Source organism: Callospermophilus lateralis, chromosome 10 (assembly GCF_048772815.1).
Source record: "Callospermophilus lateralis isolate mCalLat2 chromosome 10, mCalLat2.hap1, whole genome shotgun sequence".
NCBI lineage: Eukaryota > Metazoa > Chordata > Mammalia > Rodentia > Sciuridae > Callospermophilus > Callospermophilus lateralis.
The window spans coordinates 120,479,280-120,500,954 of NC_135314.1; positions in this window are offsets into that span (position 1 = coordinate 120,479,280).

A 21,675-nucleotide genomic window follows, 5' to 3' on the forward strand; every position below is an offset into this window, starting at 1 on the left:
GATTTTTTTTTTTTGCTAAATTCTATAAGATAAAATTAACATGCTTTCATATTTTAATTATAGTTTTCATAACAATTCTGAAAACCTACCATGAAATTTTGCTATCTTGCTTTTATGAAGATTTACTTTGCAAGCGGCCTTCCTTCTGTGAAAATTGTGATTAAAGAACCAAGCCCTGCACACTCTCCTTCCTTGGTATGATGGTTTGGGGAGACACAATCGACCTTCCCACCTCCTTTGCATTACCCTGGAAAAAGGTTCACTGCCTAGAATTTCACGCAGAAATGGACAAGGCAGTGTGGGGGACAGTAACGACCCCCAGAGCACAGGAGGGGCGTGAGGTCATGGGGTGCTGGGGGAACAGAGACCCCACATCCGGCTCTGCCCTGTGTGTCCGAGACGCTACCCTTTGGGAAGACAGAAGCAGTGGGTGCCCGGCCTGCAGGGTCCAGGCTAAGGACCCAGACATAATGCTATGTTCACTTGCCAGTGGGAAGAAAGGCCTTCCAGTCAAGTCTGACCTCTCCTTGGAGAAATCTAACAGGTGGGCTGTTCAGAGGTTTCCTGCAACTGGCTGTCAGGGGAACGTATGTTAAGAAGGATGCGCGTCGCTTAGGCCAGCTTCTCTCCAGAACAGAAATGGACCCTCTTTACCAGTTAGTCTGAGAACTTGTGGATCCGGAATAGGTGTTTGTAAAGGGAAACAGAAGGTCAAAGACTGGATCTTTAAAGACTGCTCTCATGATACAAGGCAACCTCAAAAGCCTGCCACATTCAGGGAGATCTGAAAAGGTGGGGACACCATCTATCTTTCCAATGGAAGTTACCATGTTTCAGAGTTAAAATCAGACCACACCCTTACCATGGGCCCCACAGATTGCACAGGGTGGCTTCCACACGAGGAGAGTGGACTCAGACCCCACCTCCTCTTAGGTGACTGAGCCTCACATTTGATCCAAGTGGGCCTGTATGTGCTGCCAAGCCGCACGCCAACCCACGGTGTCTCTCAGGGTATGGGACAGATGCCAAGGAACTGGGGAAAGCAAGTCCCTGAGGCTACGCAGCTTGTCCTGCACACAGGATATTTGATGCCACGTGTCTCTGAGGCCTGCTGCATCTTACAGTCTCTGGAAATTTGGGCGCAGGATGCCCCAGGGGGTGATGGAAGAGCAGCCCACCCAACATCACATTCTCAACTAACACACTTGCACCCTAGCAGGAGCCTGGCACACGTTAAATGCTTAACAGATACTTGCCTAGAAAATGACTAAGAAATTTACCTGATTTAGATAGATGCCCAGGGTGTAGGACTGGGCAGACAACCTGCTTTCTGTATTCTAAAGAGGGGAGAGGATAAAAAGCTGAGTAGCTGGGGAGAAAGGTACATATGCCATCGTTACACGAAGGTCTGCAGCCCACGACAGCAGAACAGAGACTGAGGTCCAGTTACTAGTTACACAAAAATGAACAAGATGTGTGTTGGGGCAGGCCCTTCTAGTGTTCAGGGTGAGAGGTTGGGGATGGGCTAGGATATGCTGCCTCCTTTCAGGCACACCATTTGCCCCTGGGCATGAGCCACGGTGATGCCTCAAAGTTCAACCAGGGTCTGTCCTAAGCTTGGCAATTATCAGGCATGTGACTGCCCATCACCAGCAACTTGAGCAACACAGCTGAAGTCAGAGTAAACAGAGTATTTAAAGATGATACGCCTTTAAAGGATCAATGTTTAAAAATTAGTCCCTGGATGATAAACTTGGAACTTAAGTAATTCCTAACTGCTATTAGCCATTGTGTCACCTGTACCTGGAGACACTGCAAGACATGAACGTTTTGGGTTATTTATTTTTTTTCCAATCCTCACCCTTGAATAAGATTCTTTCTATGTCACCACCAGGAATTTAACTGTTGCCTGTTTTCTCGGCAATAATCTGTTTTTATCCCATATGGTATTCATTTTTTTTTTCTTTAATTATGAACAGTTACACTCTCTGGGGGTAAATCATGGGTACCAGGCATGGGTTGGAATTATTATATTCTGCATAGTTACCATAGCTGTAGAGTCAGCTCCAAGAACTCCATCCTACTAGCAGTTGATGAGCCTGGGGGTGGGAGGTGAGAAAAGTAGGAGCCCCCCTCAGCTGGCATGGCTTGGGTGGCAGCAAAGCGAGAGTTCTAGATTTTCCTGTCATTTGTACTGAGAACAGAGTTTAAACTTCTGCTGCTGGTAGTTCTTGCTTAAAGAAGAACAGTGATCTTCCAAGTGTGGGTGGTACACTTCAGAGAGTTGGTCTCTTTCTCCCGGCCCGAGTTTGCTGCTCTGTGATGAGGAGGGCAGGTGGAAAGGGCTGTCTTTGGAAAAATCCAGGTCATCCTTTGAAGTGTGCCAGGGGACCCTTATCACAGTCCGAGTCCGCAGGGGCAGATAACCTCACTAACCGCATGATAGGAAATCGGACCACTTGGCAATATTTGATTAAAGCGGTGCGATTCCTTCCTTCCTAAGTGAAATTGGCCCGCTTTTAATGTGAACAGGTGTCTCCTTGTTCCCTGATAAGAACAAGGTGAAGATAAAGTTCTAATCAGCTTTCCCCGTTCCTTCTGCTTTCTCCATCAATCATGTCCCACTTCTCTGGAGATCAGAATACCATGGCTTTTCAATTACGGGCAGATATTGTTCTCCGTCAGTGCACAGCCCTTGTGCTATGAATTCTCTCTTCATGTGTTTATCTTCTTTCCCCAACTAGTCCTTGAAAGCCCAACTGGGACTGGGTACACAGTAGGTGCTCTATAAATGCCTGTCACATGAGACATGATTCCCTAGGACTTCAGTAAGGCCAGGAAAACAAAGGAAATACACACACACACACACACACACACACAAACACATATGTATAAACATATATGTGTGTGTTTGTGTGTGTATGTGTATCTCCCAGAAATCTACTTTGTGTTTTACCTTTGACAATCTAAACATGGCTGAGCCTACCTGCCAGTTTCATCTTACTTTAATATACTGTGGCCAGAATTCTGAGATCTCAGCTAAAATGCCATCTTTGAAAGAATACTGGAAAATGCATAGGTGCGTAACTCCTTTATCTGTGCTGCTAATGGAAAGATAAATGTATGATCTCTAAATGAAGTCACAAAAGCCTGTTAGGATAGAATTGGAGGTAGCATGGCAGGTGTGGGAGGTAGAGAAAAGTGTCCTGTCTCTCCAGAAAGCACATCATGGAGGGTACAGTCACTTCTCCACCCACAGGAGGGTAGATGAGCCACACCCATTCTGTTCTCAACAGAGTACAGAAGGCCGGGTGAAGAAGCGTGGCTTTCTGTTGCTATCACAAGTACCTGACATAACCGTCTTAGGAAGAGAAAAGGTTTGCTTTGGCTCACAGTTTTGGAGGTTCTGGACTATGATCGAGCAGACCTATTGCTTTTAGATCTTTGGGGAGGGGCAGAGGCAGTAAGTCATGGCCAGAGCAGGTGGTGAAGCAAAATCACTTATTTTATAGCTGGGAAGGGAAGGAGAGGATGAAGGCAGTGCTGGAGTTCTACTGTCCCCTTCAAAAATATACCCCCAATGAGCTAAATACCTCCCGCTAGGCCCCACCTCTGAGGGGCTTCACCATCTCCTGTTAGTGCCAAGAGCTGAGAACCCTGCCTCTCCCACCTATATTTTTGGGGTACTCTTATCTAAATCATAGCAGAAAGCAAGGCAGAGGTTCACAATCCCTGGCTTGGCTAAAGGTACAGGCCAATATCTTGTCTAAAGAAGATATTTCTACGTGTTCCATCCTGCAGCTGCAACCCCACAGACCGTACTGTGACTGACGCCTGGGTACCTAAGCATGGCCAACCCAGGACAGGTCTGCCCTGAAGGGACTATTAAAACAGGGCTAGCTGCTGCCTTTAATTGGGCAGCTATTCTCCTGCAGGCAACGAGTTACATGATTTTCACATATTTTTTTTTTAAATTCTCAGAATAAAAATAGATATTAATATTTCTATTTGATAGATGGGGAAACTGGAGTCAGAGGGATTGGGTGAATTATGCATCACATGATAAGTTTTGAACCTGGGCTACTAGATCCCAACCTTTCTGACTTCAATGCTCTTTCTTGTGACTCTTCTACCTTTTCAAGTGATATTCTGGATACCACAATTGGAATTTTCTGCCAGAAATACTTCCATCATCAACTGGAAGGAGCTGGGATTTCTCTTCCCCATCCCTTAATATAAATGCAATTAAGAATGTGAAATAATAAAGCAATTATCTGGATCATGGGAACATAAAGATCTTCAGTTGAATTTTTGTTGTCTATACAAGAAAATTTCCTCCTGCGTAAGCAAAGTCTTGCTAGACAAGACACAATAAGACTTTGAAGCTTCTATTTGGAATCAGAAGCAAGCTTCTCCATAATATGTTCCTTTATCTGTCCCTGCCCTGTTTTCTAGGGCCTGAAATGGCCTGGTCAGTCACCATGGGGAACCAAAGCAATGACCATGAGATTTTGGTTGACAGAAATGATGCCTGAGGACAATAGGTTTCTTCATCCCAGATCATGGACTGCTAGTCTTAATTGGTCCCTTAGATCATGCTAAGCCCACTGGTTGATTTCCATTTGAGAAGGTCAGCTCCATCCACAACATCTTCTTAGAGAACATGTTCCTAACTCCCTCCCTTCACACACACACACATAGCCACAGCAAGGCATGTGGCTATAACCGTCCTATTCACAGATGATTAGCCTGAGAGCAGACAATTGTTTATAGGAAGCCAGCAACTTCTGAATGACAAGTATGGTCTAGTTTGAAATGAGAACCCCCAACCAAAATTGTCCCATCAAAAATTTAAACTAGGAAACTCTCAGAGAAGTCACCAGGGACCTATGGTTACTGGATGTGAAAGACTTTGCAGACCCACAGTGGCAGAGACAGTCCTTGGTCATCAAACATCCACATGCTCTCCACCATGCCCCAGTCTCTCTTGCAACTGAGTTGAAGCCATATGACTACTTCTGGCCACTGGAATATGAGTAGCACTGAGTAGTTCACTTTGGGGCCACCATAGTTTAAAGCGGTTGTGTCTTTTACATTATTCTGTCCCCTTCTTTGGCTACATGTTGCAGGTGGCATAGCTACATGATAGAACAGCCTGGATCCCTGAACCCTGCACCAGGAGACCACTGTTCCCAGAAAGCCAACAATGCACATCAAGCTTTGCGAAAGCTCAAACTTTTACTGCATCATGATATTTGGGGGTTTGTGTGTATGCAATATAAGTGCATAGTCCTGTTCTGACTAATACACAGGGTCAAAACCATATGCAAACCATTATGCCTCATGCAAAGAAGGGAGCTGGGAGAAAGAAGTGAAAGACGCAGCTATACATAGAAATTTGAGAATGAGATGGTTCTGGAAGAGTTGGCCACTTTCAATGGCTCAGCTCTTACCAAATTCCCATAAGATGCATATAAAACTCTTAATTTTATGCTAAAAGTTTGTATACTGTAAAAAAGGTGGATACTGAGGCTGGGGCTGGGGTTCCGTGGTAGAGCGCTCACCTAGCACATGTGAGGCACTGGGTTCAATCCTCAATACCACATAAAAATAAATAAATAAGATAAAGGTATTTTGTGCAACTACAACTAATTACACACACACACACACACACACACACACATACATGTATATATATACTTTTTAAAATTGTAGTTTTAATATATATGTATTTTTTAAAATGGTGGACACTAGCACAGAGCATTAGCTTAGCACATGCAGTGATGCTCAATATTAATGTTAGCACTACTGTTTGGTGTCTGTTTGATAAAGTGGCAAACAAAGGTAAGTCTGTGGCCAGCATAAAGCAGCACAGCCCATTGGCAGGGGAGGAGTTGGGCAGGGAGGAGTGGAAAGGAACCCTTACCTAGTGAATGAGTGCCTATACCAGGAATATGACCTCATTTGATTCTTACAAAAATTCTAATAACAAAGTAGATATTATCAACTCATATTTACAAATAAAAATTAACAGAGTAAAAGTCCTCGACGTCATTAGTGAAGCCGAGTTTGACTCCTGAGCCCCAGTGGCCCTTTGTCTAACCTTACCTTTCCCTTAGCCTTCCACGGGGAACCTGTAGTGATACATCCTGACCACAAGGGGCATCCCAAAAGCTACCAGTAAAGACAGCCTGGGTCTCCTCTCTAGGAGCACCAGGGGCACAAGATGAGAGTAGACAGGTGACTGTTCTCTTACACATGGGTATGGGGACCAGAAGATAGTCTCACTTCAGGCTTTATGATATCTTGTCACCACAGCAACCCTCATGGCTGACGATGCTCTCCTGTCATGAACAGGAGCCTCACAGCCCTCCTGCGCTGGGCATAGACATAGCATAACCCTCCATTCACAGACAGGGCTGAATCCTTAGCGTGCTGTGTGGGAGGCTGGCTAATCAGAAGCACATTTAAGAAGGAAAAAGAAAAGCAAAGCTTTTCAGTGACTGTGAATTTATATATTTTTTTAATCACAAGGTCATGTTTTGAAGGGAACATAAGAGAATCTCATAGTTTCCAGCCTTCCCTTCTATCTTTAGAGTTGAAAAGTGAATATTGAAAGCAACATTTGAAATCATTTTTTTTCTTTGCTTTTTTTTTTTTTGCATTTTTTTTCTTTTTTCTTTGCTTAAGAAAAAAGGCATCCACCTTAATCACTGCATGGTGTTAATAAATGGAGTAGAAGGGGGTGGCATTGCTTAGGGACGCAGATGGCAATTATAATACCTGGGTACAGACTCCAGATAGCCAAGGGGTTGGGAGCAGGCACACTCCAGGGTCGGTGGGGAGGGGAAGGGAAAGAACAGTTTCAAGTCAAGAAGGGAATGAGTCTATAGCAAAGGATAAGAAGGGTGTGTGTGGTAAACGAGAGCACTAGACTTCCCATAATAAGAGTCAGATGGCTAAAACAACAAGAAGAAAGAAAAGCAATTTACAAAAGATGGTCATGTGGGATTTTAGAGCAAGTGTGTCTATGATAGGCTGAAGGAGAGACATACCACGTCCTCTCAGAAGGAGAGAGAAGGAGACAGGAGACGGCCAGCAAACCAGCCTTGCTAGCCTTTAAATGGGCGTCTGCAAGCTATGACTATCCATTGCCAGAAAAATTAGGTCACAAGGGCAGTGTGCTACAGCCTCAGCAGCATCTCCTGACAGGATGACCCACAGCCTGATCCACAGACACTTGACCCAGTCTCCTAAATCCACCATTGAACCCTGTGTTCATCTCACCCCTTCAGCTTGTGGCAGCCATTTCCTTCAGAGTTGGCAAATTGATTTTATCTGCTATGCCAGCTCTCGTCGAACCTGCAGCATTACATTGCGAGGAATTCTGCAGCAGGAAAAACAGCCAACTCAAAATGCATCTTCTCACTTTCCTGTCCGGGTAGAGGCAGCTTGTCAATGAGAAGAAGCAGCACTCAGTTGAATAGTGGCTCCCGGAAAGACACCTCTATATCTAGGACCCTGGGAACTTGGCCTTATTTAGAAAAAGGGTCCTTGAGGATGTACTTAAGGATCTAGAAAGGAGCTCACCCTGGTGATCCAGGTGGGCATTCAATCTGATGACAAGTGTCCTCAGAGGATAAGAGATGACTGTGCACAGATGGAGGCAGAGACTGGAGGTATGATCCCAAGAAAGGATTGTCCCCTGCAGCCTGCAGGGAATCCCAGCCCTGTCAACATGTGGATTCCACACTCTGGCTCTCCAGAACCCTGAGGGAATTAATTCCTGTTTGAAGACCCCCTGCCCCCACCCCCAGCTCATAGTAATCTGTTATAGCAACCCTAGAAAACTAATACAGTGGGACTTCTGGGAGAGGCCCTTAAAAGCCAACCACCATTCCTCATCCCAGAAGAAGCTGTTGCAATGGGGTAAGATCATCTGGGCCATATGTGGACCAGCAGGTTTTGTGTTCTTCTTAGTGTGGCATCAATTCTGCAGCAGAAAAACAGCCAACTCAAATCCATCACTAGGTACTCTGCCCCGACACGTGACTCTCACCATCTCAAGTACCCATGTATGATCTCACTTTTAAGTCTGGCCTCTGTGGGGTCCTGGATTTATGACCTGGCTGGAGAGAGTCTGTTCTGTTCTGTCTGAAAAGATAGTCCAGTGGATTTTAGCTCTTCCCTCTGCTCCGGGGATGGCACTCAAACTCCTAATTGTTTTCACAGAGAATAATACTAATAATAATATTTTAGGAACACAAAGGCTCTAGATCTGTAATTCAGGGCCCACAGAATAAGATATTTGGAAGCCAGATGGGAGGAAGACAAGGGACTTCATGTCTATTATAAAACAGTGAACTATATTCAAGGAGAATCACAATCGGTTTTAGTATTTAGTAATTGCCTCTAAAGCAAGAAGAATTAATAAAATCTCCAGGAAAAAAAAAAAACCACTGCCTTCAAAATAGTAAATATGCAGTATCTATACATTTCCAAACAAACATATTTTGATTAAGTCATTAATGTCACTTTATTGCTCTTTCTCCCTCTCCCTTAGTCTTGCTGAAGGATTTAACGTCAAACAATTCAACAGTGACAGCTGGCGAGAAATCAGCTTTGAGATTTCTCATTAAAAGTAATGCTGTGTTAGTAGCCAAATACTTGGAAATGTGAAATGTTAAAATTTAATGGTGTGGAAAAGGCTTATTCTAACTTTGCATATTGTACCATCTTCGCAGAAGTTGGGTAGAAAATAACAACTTGGATTGTGGAAGGCCCGGAGTAGTAGTAAAAATGACAGGAGTTTGCAGAAGTAGGTATCCACAGTGTGCAGAAGCAGGTTTCCACCTGAGCCGAGATATTTAATGTGGTTTGCTTTATAGCGGTCTCGAAACTTCTGATTAGCTCTCACACTTGCACAAAATAAAATGTCTCCTGGGTCCCTGCTTCCTCGCTCTATATTCTCACCATTATTGGCCAGTATGCTGAGCAGACAAATTTATTCAGGTTATATTATCTCCCCAATGCTGTTTTCAGGAATATTCCCTCCAATGCCTTATATCACTGCATTGTGCTAAGCATTTAGGAAATTCATTTCTCTGAGAGGAATAGCGGGAAATGAAGTTTCATTGTATTTGAGATGGAGAACAAAAATATGAGGACTCGCATCCAGTGTAATCAAACCTGCCCATTTGCATTTTGAGGGAAATAATTACATTCTTTATCTCCTGATCTTAAATCACTTCCTGAAAACCTCAATCACCTGTGACAATAAAAATGTACAACTACACAAATTATTCAATGGATCCCATCTGTAGATGTTAACACCAGCACCTTCCATTCCTGTGATTGCACTCAGACTCAGGCTAATTGGGAAGAGGGGGATGTGTATGAGCTCATCTTTTTTTTCTCTCTCTCTCTCTCTCTAAAATCTGAAAGCACAAGGAGTGGAATCAATAAGGCTTAATATAAAACTATGCATCCATCTGAATAATTTATATAGTTTTACCTAATTGTGATGTACTACTGTGTTTTATCTGCTCGATTTAATTATAAACTGCTCAAGAGAACACAGTAAGGTCTGAAGAATGTGAGCTGCCGTGAGTATTGGGTGGTGGTAATCCTAAGAGAAACAGCAGCTCCTAAGTCAAGCCAGGGATGCTTCGGCAAAGAAGCAAAGTGCAAATCAAGGGCGACTGTAGCTCTCCAGTTTAAAGGGAAGGTGGAGAGAGGAGGGGACGTTGACCTTGGAGGCAGCCAGCCCTGTGCTCTGGCTTGAGCACTTCCACTCTGTCCTCTTGGATGAGTCACCCAAATCCCCTGGGGCACATCATCTTCATGTATAAAGTGAAGAGGATAATATAATTGTTATTCTATTTAAAATATATGAAGAGGCCTGGGCACATTAGAGATACTCAAAAGCATCCACTCATCTGAAGCAATGGTCCTATGTGTTGTACCCAACATTGGAGTTGGGAGAAGTCTAAGGGCTCCATTGGTTCGAATTCTTGCTTTCGCAATAGAGAAAGAAATTGAAGCTTAGAGAAAAGAGTTGAACTGCATCCAGCAAGCACCAGTTTACCAGGAACTGGCCCCTCAGGATTAGTGCCATTATAAGAAGAGAATTCCCATCAGACTATGGTTCCGCCTCCCCTCTTACCTCTTTCACTTCACATCTCTCCAAACAGAGCCCCAAGTCCAAGGGGGATGAGATATTCCCTCTCATTTCTTGCCTTCTTCAGCACAGCTTCCTAGTCCAGACTAAGAGACCACAAGACCCCTTGTGTAACAGGAGGAAACCAACTCTGAATCAAGAGCCTGAGACAATGACTGAGCTTCCTCTATGGGCCACATCTAGCTTTGAGCATGTTCAAAGGAGACCTGAATAGATTTCCATCTCCACCAAAGCATGTGGCCAGCTAATGTGCTTAGCTGATAGGGTTCTGAGTCATGACCTAGAAAACTGGTCCTACCCAACCATCCCAAGAAACAGCCAAGGGAATAGGGACCAGTTTTCCAACTGAAGTGCAGAACAGAAGGGACATTCTCCTGCCCAAGACTCGTTCCAGCATCCTACCACCAGTTTCACAAAGTCTACCATCAGACTTCCATCCCTTCCAGTGACGTCCTGCATCCTCTGGCAGGTCACCAGTTCTCCTGAGAGATGTGATGGAGTGCAAGCCATTGACGTCAGTTGAATTATCAGCAACCTTCCAAAGAAACTTCCTAGCTGAACAGGTTTCATTAGCTAACGGTGGCTTGAGAAGGAAAAGGAAAGAAGCTAAAAGGAGTGTTAGTTATGTCCTGAGCTGCTTGGGGAGCTGGGGACAGCATGAAACCACTGGTCACTGGGGACGGAGGAGGGGATGAGATTGTGGAGCAAGCAGGCATGGAAATGATGAAGCGGAGAACCCTGAAACTAGGCTCTGCCGTCGTTTGGTAAAATCAAATTACCTTCCCTTAGAATCTTTTCTCTGAGAAAGGTACTTTCGTTCTTCCAAGAAGCTGACTAAATCATCATCCAGTGTCCTTATATATCCTCTTCTCCCCCTTTTGCTCTCTCTCTCCTTGGAGAGTAGCTTGACACAACTGGGCAGCCATGAGAAACAAGAGCCCACTCCCAGCAGGGCAGGGGCAGCCTCAAACTCAATTACTCTCAAGTCCGAAAGCTAATTTACAGGGTTTGGAGAGGCTGTCCCTGGAAAACACATAGCACGAAAGGGACACCAATGTTTGTCACTGACGTGGGCCTGAGCCCCCAGGTGTACACCGGCACTCACTCTTCCTCTTCCACTGTGTGCGTAAAGTTGAGCACAGTGAGATAGATGCTTAGGATCAGGACACAGCCATCCTCTCCACACACTTTATGAGAACTGGAGGTATTTGTAACTGAAGTGGCATGGTATTAGTAGTCATGCCCAGGCCCGCTGCTAATTATCTCGTGAGGTAGGAAATGCATGCTACTCAATCTCCATGAGCTGGCATTAGAAGAAATGGAATAATGATAAATAGTCAACTGGTTTCTCCAGGTCTCTATTTAACAGCACTGGGTTGTCCTGTATTAAACATCCATAGAAAATGTCTCTGTTAACCTGAGATATTTAATAGCTAATAATTTTTAGTTTTGGATGTTTGGCTTGAGGGCATCAAGGAATAAAGTTGATCCTTCTGGAATATCCAAATAGGAAGGCATCCACTTGACCTTTTCAGAGACCATTCTCCCCACATGGTAGTCATTCCTGGAGAACTTTCCAAACAAAAGTCAATGTTGCAAGTTTATACTAATAGTCGATTAATATTGTCTCCACCAATACTGCTGTGAACCCCCAGATATCCTTGATATGGGAACCTTAATATGGTGTGGTTTGGGGAGGGAGACCAGGCATTAATCAAAAGGGCAAAGGGAAAATTAGCTCATAAAAATCTCTCATAGGGTTAGGGATCCTGGCTACCTCTCCTAAGGTGAAATCATCCTACATTCATTAAAATCTGCTGAAGGTTTTATAATCAGTCTCAGTCTTCATTTAAGGCACTTGAAGACCTCAAAGGGGCATTGAGAGGCTGGTTCTGGCAATGACTTCGAAGCCCCAGCTACAATGCGACTGTTGAAGTACAACATCGCTCTTGGGAATTTAGTTTGCCACGAAGGAGAAGACAGAATGTTCAAGAGACCTCAGAAAATTGCAAATTTCCACATTAAAGGAAGCCTTCTCGACAGTCCAACTTGGGGGCACAGATCCTGGGAGGGACTTTTGTGTGCATTTTCTTAGCATTTGCTGCTGTCGCTGCGGCAGACTAAAAGACACAGTTTTAATATTGCACGGCGCTCAGGCTGCTTAATTTACGCACTTATGAGGTTGCATTTTGAAATTAGAAAAGTTTTGAACGCCGAACATTTCATTTGCTAATATGTTTTTTCCTTTCTTCCCTTCAGAGGCTTCCGAACCATTTGAAATAAAAATTCATTTCCTTGAATACATGGAATTGATGTTAATTAAAATGCCCAGGAGAGTTAAAGGAATCAACTGGCCTCGGGAAAATATAAGGTCAATTTTATTTTTCAAAGGGCATGGAAAGAAATTAAAATACTCTTAATTCAAGTCATAGACTTGGTCGAGTTGAAGAGACTTACAGCTCCTCCAGGAAAATGAGCGAAAGGGCATTGTCTCTGAAGTCAAACTGTCTTGGGTTTGAAGCTTGGCTCTGCCCCTTCCTGAGTCTGTGACCTTAGACAAGGTCAAGCATGCCCCACTCCCCTGTCCACTGGATTGGGAAGAAGATTCGTTAGCAGAGGAAAGGCCTGACAGACAAACTTGGGCAGCATGTGCTTCTGCTTTACCTTGGCATTGGGGACTGAGAGTTGGTCACTCTCTTAAAATAAGAATATTAGTGATTAAAAAAAATCAAAATTGAAGATCTGTTATGAGAGGGATTGTTGATTTCTTACATGGAAGAAATGAGCTGGTTTCAGAAGAAAATGCATCATTTCAGGCATTAGATTTTCTATTTTAGATCCCCTTGGGCCGTGTTCAAGCATGCCCATGAGCCCCCCCACTACCTTCAAGGGTTCTTGCCATGCCTCAACACTACATATATATATTATTTTCTCCTTGTTTTCACTGTTTACTTGATTATGAATGAACTCACTTCATTGGTTTATCCTTAAGATATAATTGCTTTAATCAGAGAATATTAGGTGTGACATCCTAATCACATGCATTTTAATACACAATGAAATAAAATTTCAGTTATAAATAAGCATGCTCACCCCGAGCACAGTGCTTGCTGGGAAATACTTGCCTGGGGGCCAGTTAGAGTGGGAGACCACTATGGCTCCCTCCCTGTCCCCCTTGAGGCCTATGAAGAGCAGTGGACACTCTGGGGTGACCGAGCCCACCCCACTGTCTGCCAACCCACAGTCATTGACATCGGGCGACCTTGCGGTTCAACACTCAAGAATGGGAGATACAGGAACCTGAGGGGATTAGAGGGAGCCAGACTCCTTAAGAATGAGAAGGAAGGAGGAAGAAAGGGGTCAGGGTACATGTGGGGAGAGAGGTAAGAGGGGACTGAACAGGGACAGAGGAAGGTGGCAAAGACAGCTTCCGGCCAAGGTGGGTGTGGAGTAGGCCTCCAGGCTGGGTGACCTGGCGCCTTTACTATGACTACAACTATCACTTGACTTTAAATAGATTCAGATTCTTTAATGAGCTTTAATTAAAGTTTTCTGTGAAGGAAGGGTCTGGAGAGTGACCCTGGCAGGAAGCACCTCGGCCTCTGCCCCAGGAAGACCAGAGCTACAGTGCTGTGGCTGGGAGACAGGTGGCCACAGGGGTCTAGAGCCGGTGAGCTACGGAGGGCTTCGTGCTGTGGGAATTCCACTGTGGGAATCAGAGAGGGAAATGGGCGCATGCAAAGGAGAAAAGGGCCAACTTCTGGTCCGATGTGAATACCATGAGTAATGAAGAGCCGGCCTCCTCCCAGGAGCCCAGGTGCTGTGCGCACTCCAGGGAACAGGAGGGGCCTGGCGGCCTCCAGAAGAGTCCAGATGACCACCTCTGATTCCAGGTCTTTGGCCAACTGGCCAGGTCTGCTCAAGAGAGGAGGACCCCAGTGGCAGGAGGAGCCACTCAACACCCCCCACAGCCCCCACAGACCCACTGAGACACACTGTGGAGGGCAGGACGGGAGGAGGCCCTCAGGAGGCCGCTCCATCCTTTCTCCATGTGGCTGTGGCTGACGGTGGGAGCACTTGGAACCTTCCTGATCCTGGGCTCCCTTGCTGTGTGAGGTCACAGGCATGAGACTGGAAAGCAGGAACTGCACACAGATTATCTGACTCCCAGATCCCGGCTCTCCACCATGTCACTTCATCTGACAGTTTCCAGACCTCATCAGCCCAGGGCACGCTGCAGTGCCTGGATACAGCCTGGCGGGCTTTGGGGGGGGCAACTTCTCTGCCTCCCATCTCCGCCCCTTAGGCAAGACCCTCAACCTTGGGGACGTGTGTAAACACCAAGCACATGTGGAGTGAGTGCCAGCTTCCTGCCAGGAGCTGTGAGTGCCGCATGCCTAGGGCTCAGAGCAGAACTGAGACATCCGTGTTCTCCTTAAGTCTACCTGTTACTGTAATAAAATACCTGAGACTGAGTAATTTATTAGGAAAAGAGGTTTATTTGGGCTCACGGTTCTGGAGGCTGGGAACTCCAAAAACCTGGTGCTGGCATCTGCTCAGCTTCTGCTGAGGACCTCGTGCTGTTTCAACCCACTGTGGAAATCAGAGGGGGAAACGGGCGCGTGCAAAGGAGAAAAGGGCTAAACTTCTGGGGTAGCAAACCCATTCTGGAGAGAAAGACATTAACCCACGGAGAAGGGCTCTTCCTGTGATCTAATATCCCTCCCCCCAGGCCCTCCTCCCCACACTGCTGCATGGGGACCAAGCCTCCAGGTGGGTTCTGGTGGGGACTCAAACCACACAACCCTCTCATAAAGAAGTTCCTTGTTCCTGCAGGACCATGCAGCAGGCCTACAAGTGGGCCCTCCCCCCCGCCCTGGATGATGGGAGGAGCCCTCTGCCCAGCGAACAGGAAGACAGCCTCCCAGCTCCGAGCTTCTCAAATGGGCCAGGAGGCTTGAGTGGCATACTCCGGGGTCTCGGGAGCCCCACGGCCTCATCAAGGATCCAGAGTCTGAAGCCCTCCTGTGGAAGCCTCTCTGGCAGACTTCAGTGGTGCTGCTGAGCCCAGAGGCTGGGGGGCAGGGAGCCCAGGACACGCTGTCTTTATAAATCCCCTGGATGATTTCCAGGCACAGCCAGACTTGAGTTAGAGCATCCTTTTGTTATTGTTGTTAATCTTTTATTTGTTTTAATTAGTTATGCATGACAGCAGGATACATTTATGCACTCTGATATGTCACGCATAGACGAGATATAATTTCTCATTTTTCTGAGTGTACATATTACACAATCAGATTGATCATATAGTCACATATATACATACAGTAATAATGTCTATTTCATTCAACTATTCTTCCTATCCCCACATCACCTCCCCTCCCCCTCTAACACTTCTCTCTACCTAATCTAAGGTAACAGTATTCTTCTCTAATGCCCCCTCCCATTGTGAATTAGCATCTACATATTAGAGAAAACATTTGACCTTTGGTTTTGTGGGATTGGCTTATTTCGCTTAGCATGATAGTCTCCAACTCCATCCATTTACTGGCAAATGCCATAGTTTCATTCTTCTTTAAAGCTGAGTAATATTCCATTGAATATATATACCACATTTTCTTTATCCATTCATCTGTTGAAGGACACCTAGGTTGCTTCCATAGTTCCATAGTTTAGCTATTGTGAATTGAGCTGCTATAAATACTGACGTGGCTGCATTACTATAGTATGCTGATTTTTAGTCGTGTGAGTATAAAACGAGGAGTGAGATAACTGGGTCAAATGGTTGTTCCATTCCATAGAGCATCCTTGCTTATTCAACAAACACTTACTGAGCACCTACTACATGGGCACTGACTGTGGACTGAGACTACCGAGACGAATGGAGGAAAGTAGAGCAAATGCAATTGCAATATTGTGTGGCGGGGTAATATAGGTGAACACAGGAGGCCACTCTTCCTATTCATAGTAGAACTTTAAAACACAGTGTAACTGAAGCGCACTGTCTACGGAATCCCTGATGGGACACTGTTCTTTTGGGCTTGTTTCTGTGGCTTTGGACTTGGCAGAGGAGCCACAGAGAGCCTAGAGTCGTGGGTGGCCCATGCCTGTGGCATTTCATCCAAACATAAGGAAAAGTTTTTCATTTCTTGGTTGATTTCAAAAACTGATTCCATAGAGAAGTTCCAGCCAGGCGCCATGAACATTTTCAAAATGTCTTCAACTGGAAATGTACTTTGGTAATGAAATGCTCTTGGCTTCTCTGACTGTCACAGGTTGCCCCCAGCAGGTTTCCATGTTTTCTAGGAATCCCTTCTCCCAACAAAAGCTGGGCCCTAGCCAGAGGGTTAACAAGGTGGAGGCCTGTTCCCCGGCATGGTTCCTTGGAAGTCAGTTTCCTAATGAGAACAGCTGAGGTACATTTTTCCAGGAAGATAACTGTTTTCTGTCTCTGAATTTTCCCCAGTTTTTTAAGGTTCAAGAGCATCTGTTCAGTTCCCCTATCACCCACGATAGGTCCATTAGCCCTGGACTCTGGCATCCTGGCCCCTAGCACAGCCTCATCCTCCCCAGCCCCACCGTGTTGTCCACCTTCTGCCCAGGGAGGGGTCCCATGTGGATCGAGTACTGGACAGTCCCCGGGGCATGGTGCTCGATGTTTGTGCACAACAGGAAGACTTCAGGGGTCAGGGTCAGACTTCCATATATAACATCAGAAATGGGGGCTGACTCTGGGAGTCCAATGCCTGACCCAGGGTGACACAGATGGTGACTGAGTCACACAGGGTGCCCCACACTATGAGAAGCTTCTCATTTGTCAGTATTCTCCTGCCCGCTACCATATTCACTGCTTCCCACCCCTAGGATGGGGTGGTTCTCTCTTCCCAACTTGGCATTTGAGGGTCTCTGGTTTATACCACAGAGCTGTCTCACCCCCGGACCACACTGCCCCTTTCCTGTCTTTCTTGCGCAGATTATGTACAGCCTGCTTTGAGTCTTGATTTCCTGCTTCAAAAGAACTCGACTTGGGCTGGGGATGTGGCTCAAGCGGTAGCACGCTCACCTGGCATGCGTGCGGCCCGGGTTCGATCCTCAGCACCACATACAAACAAAGATGTTGTGTCCGCTGAAAACTAAAAAATAAATATTAAAATTCTTTCTCTCTCTCTCTCTCTCTCTCTCTCTCCCCCCCACTCTCTCTCTCTCTCTCCCCCTCTCTTTAAAAAAAAAAAAAAAAAAAAAAGACTTGACTAGGTTTTCCCTCTCTGTCAAGGGTCACGTTAAGCCTCACTTTCTCCAAGAAGCCATCCCTGGCTGCCATGGCCCATTCCCCCCCATTAGAATTCCCTGTCCTTCATTATTTTCTGTGAATCAGAATATGTCTCCTATTGCATCTGCGACAGGGCTTAGCTTCCAGAGAGAGCACAGGTGACCCATGACTCCATCTCGGATCCACCTGACATAGGCTAGACACCAGAAAGAACTTGGCCCGCCCTTGTTAATCCATTGGTAATGCATTTTTTTTTCCTCACTGATCCTGGATGGGATAGATCGATCAATAGATTCATCAATATAAAGAGAAGTTGAAAAGGAAGACCATCAGAAGGTGACACCTTGAGAAATACTGCTTCAATGCCTTGGAGCCTGCGACACTAATTAGGTCGCTTTCTCCAAAGGACAGATAGAAAGGCTGCCCTTGGGACAGTGCCCTGCTGGAGAAGCCAGGACACAGACACAGACATGAAGTTCCGCACTAAGGCGGAGCCATCTCAGGTGTTCAATCAGAGCCATCAGAAGCCCACATCATCCAAGGGCAAGTCTCAACCCTGGCCAATGTCTCTGACAGAGCAGAAGAACAACCTTGACCTCTGGAAGGTTCACAAGGTCACACACAGGAAAACAAGCCCCGAGTCCAAATCCCAAGGGATCTGAGCAAGTAGTCCACGAGGTTAAGAGTGGCAATGTGAGACCAGAGCTCCATCAGCTGAGGTAACCTGAGTTGGGCTGTGTCTTCCATGAGTGGCCCCTAAGCTGCTGCATCTTCAGGATTTGGGGAAATAGATAAAAAGACCGACAAACTAGGAGATGAGGACAACTACCCAGAATTCCTGTTTGCAGGTTTTGCCACAGATACCCCAATGGAAGCCTTGCAGGTCCCTCCCAGAGGGACCACAGAGCCCTAAGAGGATGCACAGCATCACCACATCCAGCGTGCAAGTCCAGTCATCCCAGAGTCGAAGATGTCCCAGGACCCTGAGAGATGATGGGCAGAAGGACTTTGGATTGGGAGACTTATAAGAGGGGACAAAGTTGGTACTGACAGCTGCGGCAAAGAGCAGCCTTCTTGGCTTTTCTGCAGTTGCAATGCTGTGAAGGTCAGTTCAAATGACCTTAAATGTCAGTGTAAACATGGTGGCCATAAATGTGGGATGGGGTGGGGGTTGGAGATTGTGGCTCAGCTGATTTCTAGATTGAAAATACAAGACTTGCAAAAAAAAATAATAATAATAATACCTTTCCTAACAAGTTATGGTGTGTCCAGGTGCCACATAAAAGTCAGCCTTGATTTATGTGCCTTGCACAGGAACAAAGGCGCCTCTGGATTACAAACTGTGTCTGGAACTCATTGTCTGACCATTATCAGAACAAATCCCATTCTCAGATAATGGACATCTGTTAAATCTTCCACTGTTAATAGAAAATGTTGCCTATGGGACGGGGACTTTTATGACAGCACCATCTCTTCTGTGATAAAAGTGTTCTAAATCTTATTTTAACCAAGTGATTGTGTTCGCATCTAGTTTTCTAAGGGGGAAAGAATAACTGCCACAAAGAATCCAGTGTGTTAGCGACGTCACGACACAATGGAGGGAGACCCTCTTGCTTCCAGCCTTTGTCCAGGCTGCAGAAATGAGCAGCTCCAAACTCCCTGAAGTCCTCCTTCTTTGCCTGCTCTTGAGACCCTCAGGGATGTGACCCGGTCTTACCCCGTAGCGCTACTGCCCTGGCAACTCACTCTGACAACATTTTGAAGTATCTGGAATGTTCCAGTCACTACCATCTCTCCCTGCCTTGCCCCAGGCTGCTTCCTCTGCCCTAAACTCTGCTCTTCAACTCTTTGCTAAGCTACAGACAACTTACTTTACCTGGTGAACTAAAAACACATGCCCTCTGAGAGGCCCTCAGCAATATTCCTCTCCCGTCTCAGGCTGAGTTAGGTGTTTACTTTGGGGACTCCTTAGAACTTATTAATTATCTATCAGCCTTACTTTTATACTCTGATGTGTTTATTTTTTTTTTAATTTTTCTAACTTTAGGTTGAAAGTACATTCCTTAGAACAGGGGGTCTATTTGACTCACCTGCTTATAAACAATACAAGAATCTAGCTCAGGGATGGCCGGGTGGATGAAGGGTTGGTGGATACCTGGTTGACCAGAAAGATGGATAAAGATGCCCAAAGGTAAAAACTGGACTCTTCCAATGCAGGAAACTGAGAAGCAGCTAAAAAGTCAGGGGTTGTTCTAAATGCACCTGGGACCTCAGAAATACAGATTCAAGGTGAAGCATGAACATAATTCCTGTGTTAGCCTCTAATCAGCTCATTTGCTGGATCCTTGGCTCATAGCTCTCCTTGGATTCTGTCCTAATCTCAGTAACCCTTCCTTTGACCTACTGGGAAAACTTGGTCCAAGAACAGGGTCTTCCTTTTACCTCCATCCTTATATGTCCTAATTCTGGTCTGCTTGGTCTTAAGACATTGGATACTCAGCCAAACCTCCCCGTCAGCTCCCCAGTCTTGTCTCGCATGTCAGCTGTGACCCTCCTCCTATCATTTTTAAAATCCTCTCTGCAGGACAAAAGGTCTTCAAATCACCTTTCCATGTAGGTTAGGACCCGAGTTCAGATTAAGGCTCTGCCATATGCTGGACTGAGGAATCTCAAGCAAAGTATTTAATCTCTCCAAACCTTGGTGTTCTTGTGGGTAAAACAGGAATGATCGTAGTGGCAATCTCAAAAAGCTGATGCAAAGAATAGCTGAGATGATGATTAGAAGTTCTTAGAATGTATGTGATATGCAATGTCTACTTCACCATGGCACCAAGATCTGTCCAAGACAACTGTAATGTAACAGGCAATGAAAGCCAGACCTGCAGGTGAGCTGAAAGCCCTAGTTTTGAAGCACCCAGAACGCATCGATCCCAAAACACAAGTCAGAGATGTACAGTGATACCCAGGGAAGCTGCACAAATCATCCTGAAGAGATGATTTATATGCACTTAGAAATTAAAGTGGAAGCTTAAGGACCCAAATGAACTTATTAATGATTTTCATTGGATTGAAGAGGTATGTATTAATAATTATAATAACAGCAAATATTTATGTGGCACATATTCTATGCCAGACATCATTCTAAACACTATACATGTATTAAACGATTCAATCTACAAAAAAAGCTTTATGAGGTCGTGGCTATTAATATCCTCAATTTATAGTTGAAGATACTGAAGCAGAAAGAGTTGAAGTAACTTTCCTGAGACTTTGTCCGTGGTAGGTGTGATATGTAGGATTGGAAGTGATGAAGTCCAGCTCCAGACCCTACAGGGTGTGTGCCATCCCTCTGAGACTCCAATTCCACAGCAGACATTGCTAATCAATACCAGCGCTCAATGTCACTGAACACAGGCACAGCCTTAACATTCTTTGCAAGATTGTACTTCAGAGGTAGCACACTTAAATTGTTGGCATTGCCATACCAGAGGATTGCCCTTTACCATCTCTGTCATTGCCATATGCATCCAAATGTCCACAAGGTAGTCAGAAGCCTCTATTGAGATGCTCTTACGAATTAGATGGAAAGAAAAGACCCAAGGTAGATTTTTTAGGTGGCTGAGTATGGTAATGAGGCAATACCCTTCTGGCAGGAGTGTCCAGGAATTACTCCAAGAGACTGAACTTTAGCTGGTTCCATGCAACAGAGACCAAGAAAATGCACAAAGAGCTAAAGCATGGGATCGGGTGACCCCATCACTGTGTCATACAGAAGATCACAGTTGCAAACTCTCCAAGGCTCCACATACCAGGGAGTCTGCAGGCCAAGTGTGCAGTCTTAATTTTATTGAGCCTGGATTCGGCTAGCCTTGGCTAAGCTCCTGAGAACCACACCAGAAGGAGGGGCAAAGAGGAGATGGTGCCCAGCTGGGATGTATGAAGATGATGTCTGAGTTGCACCATGAACTCCAGCACCTTGCCCCAGGCAATCAGTTGTGTCTTTAGACAAAGTAAGTTTCCTCCCTGCTTCTGGATGGGGATGGTCCCCAGGATGGGACTGAGAGTACTTGGAACAATGCCTCTGGTGTGTTCAAATATCAGCTTATACCAATAGCTTTGTTTCCGTGTATGTGATGAGAAAAGTACGCGGGGCTACGGCTGGTCAAGCAGAGGGCCATCGTGAGTCAACGAGGCTTTCCAGTTGGTGACAGAAAAGAGAACAAAT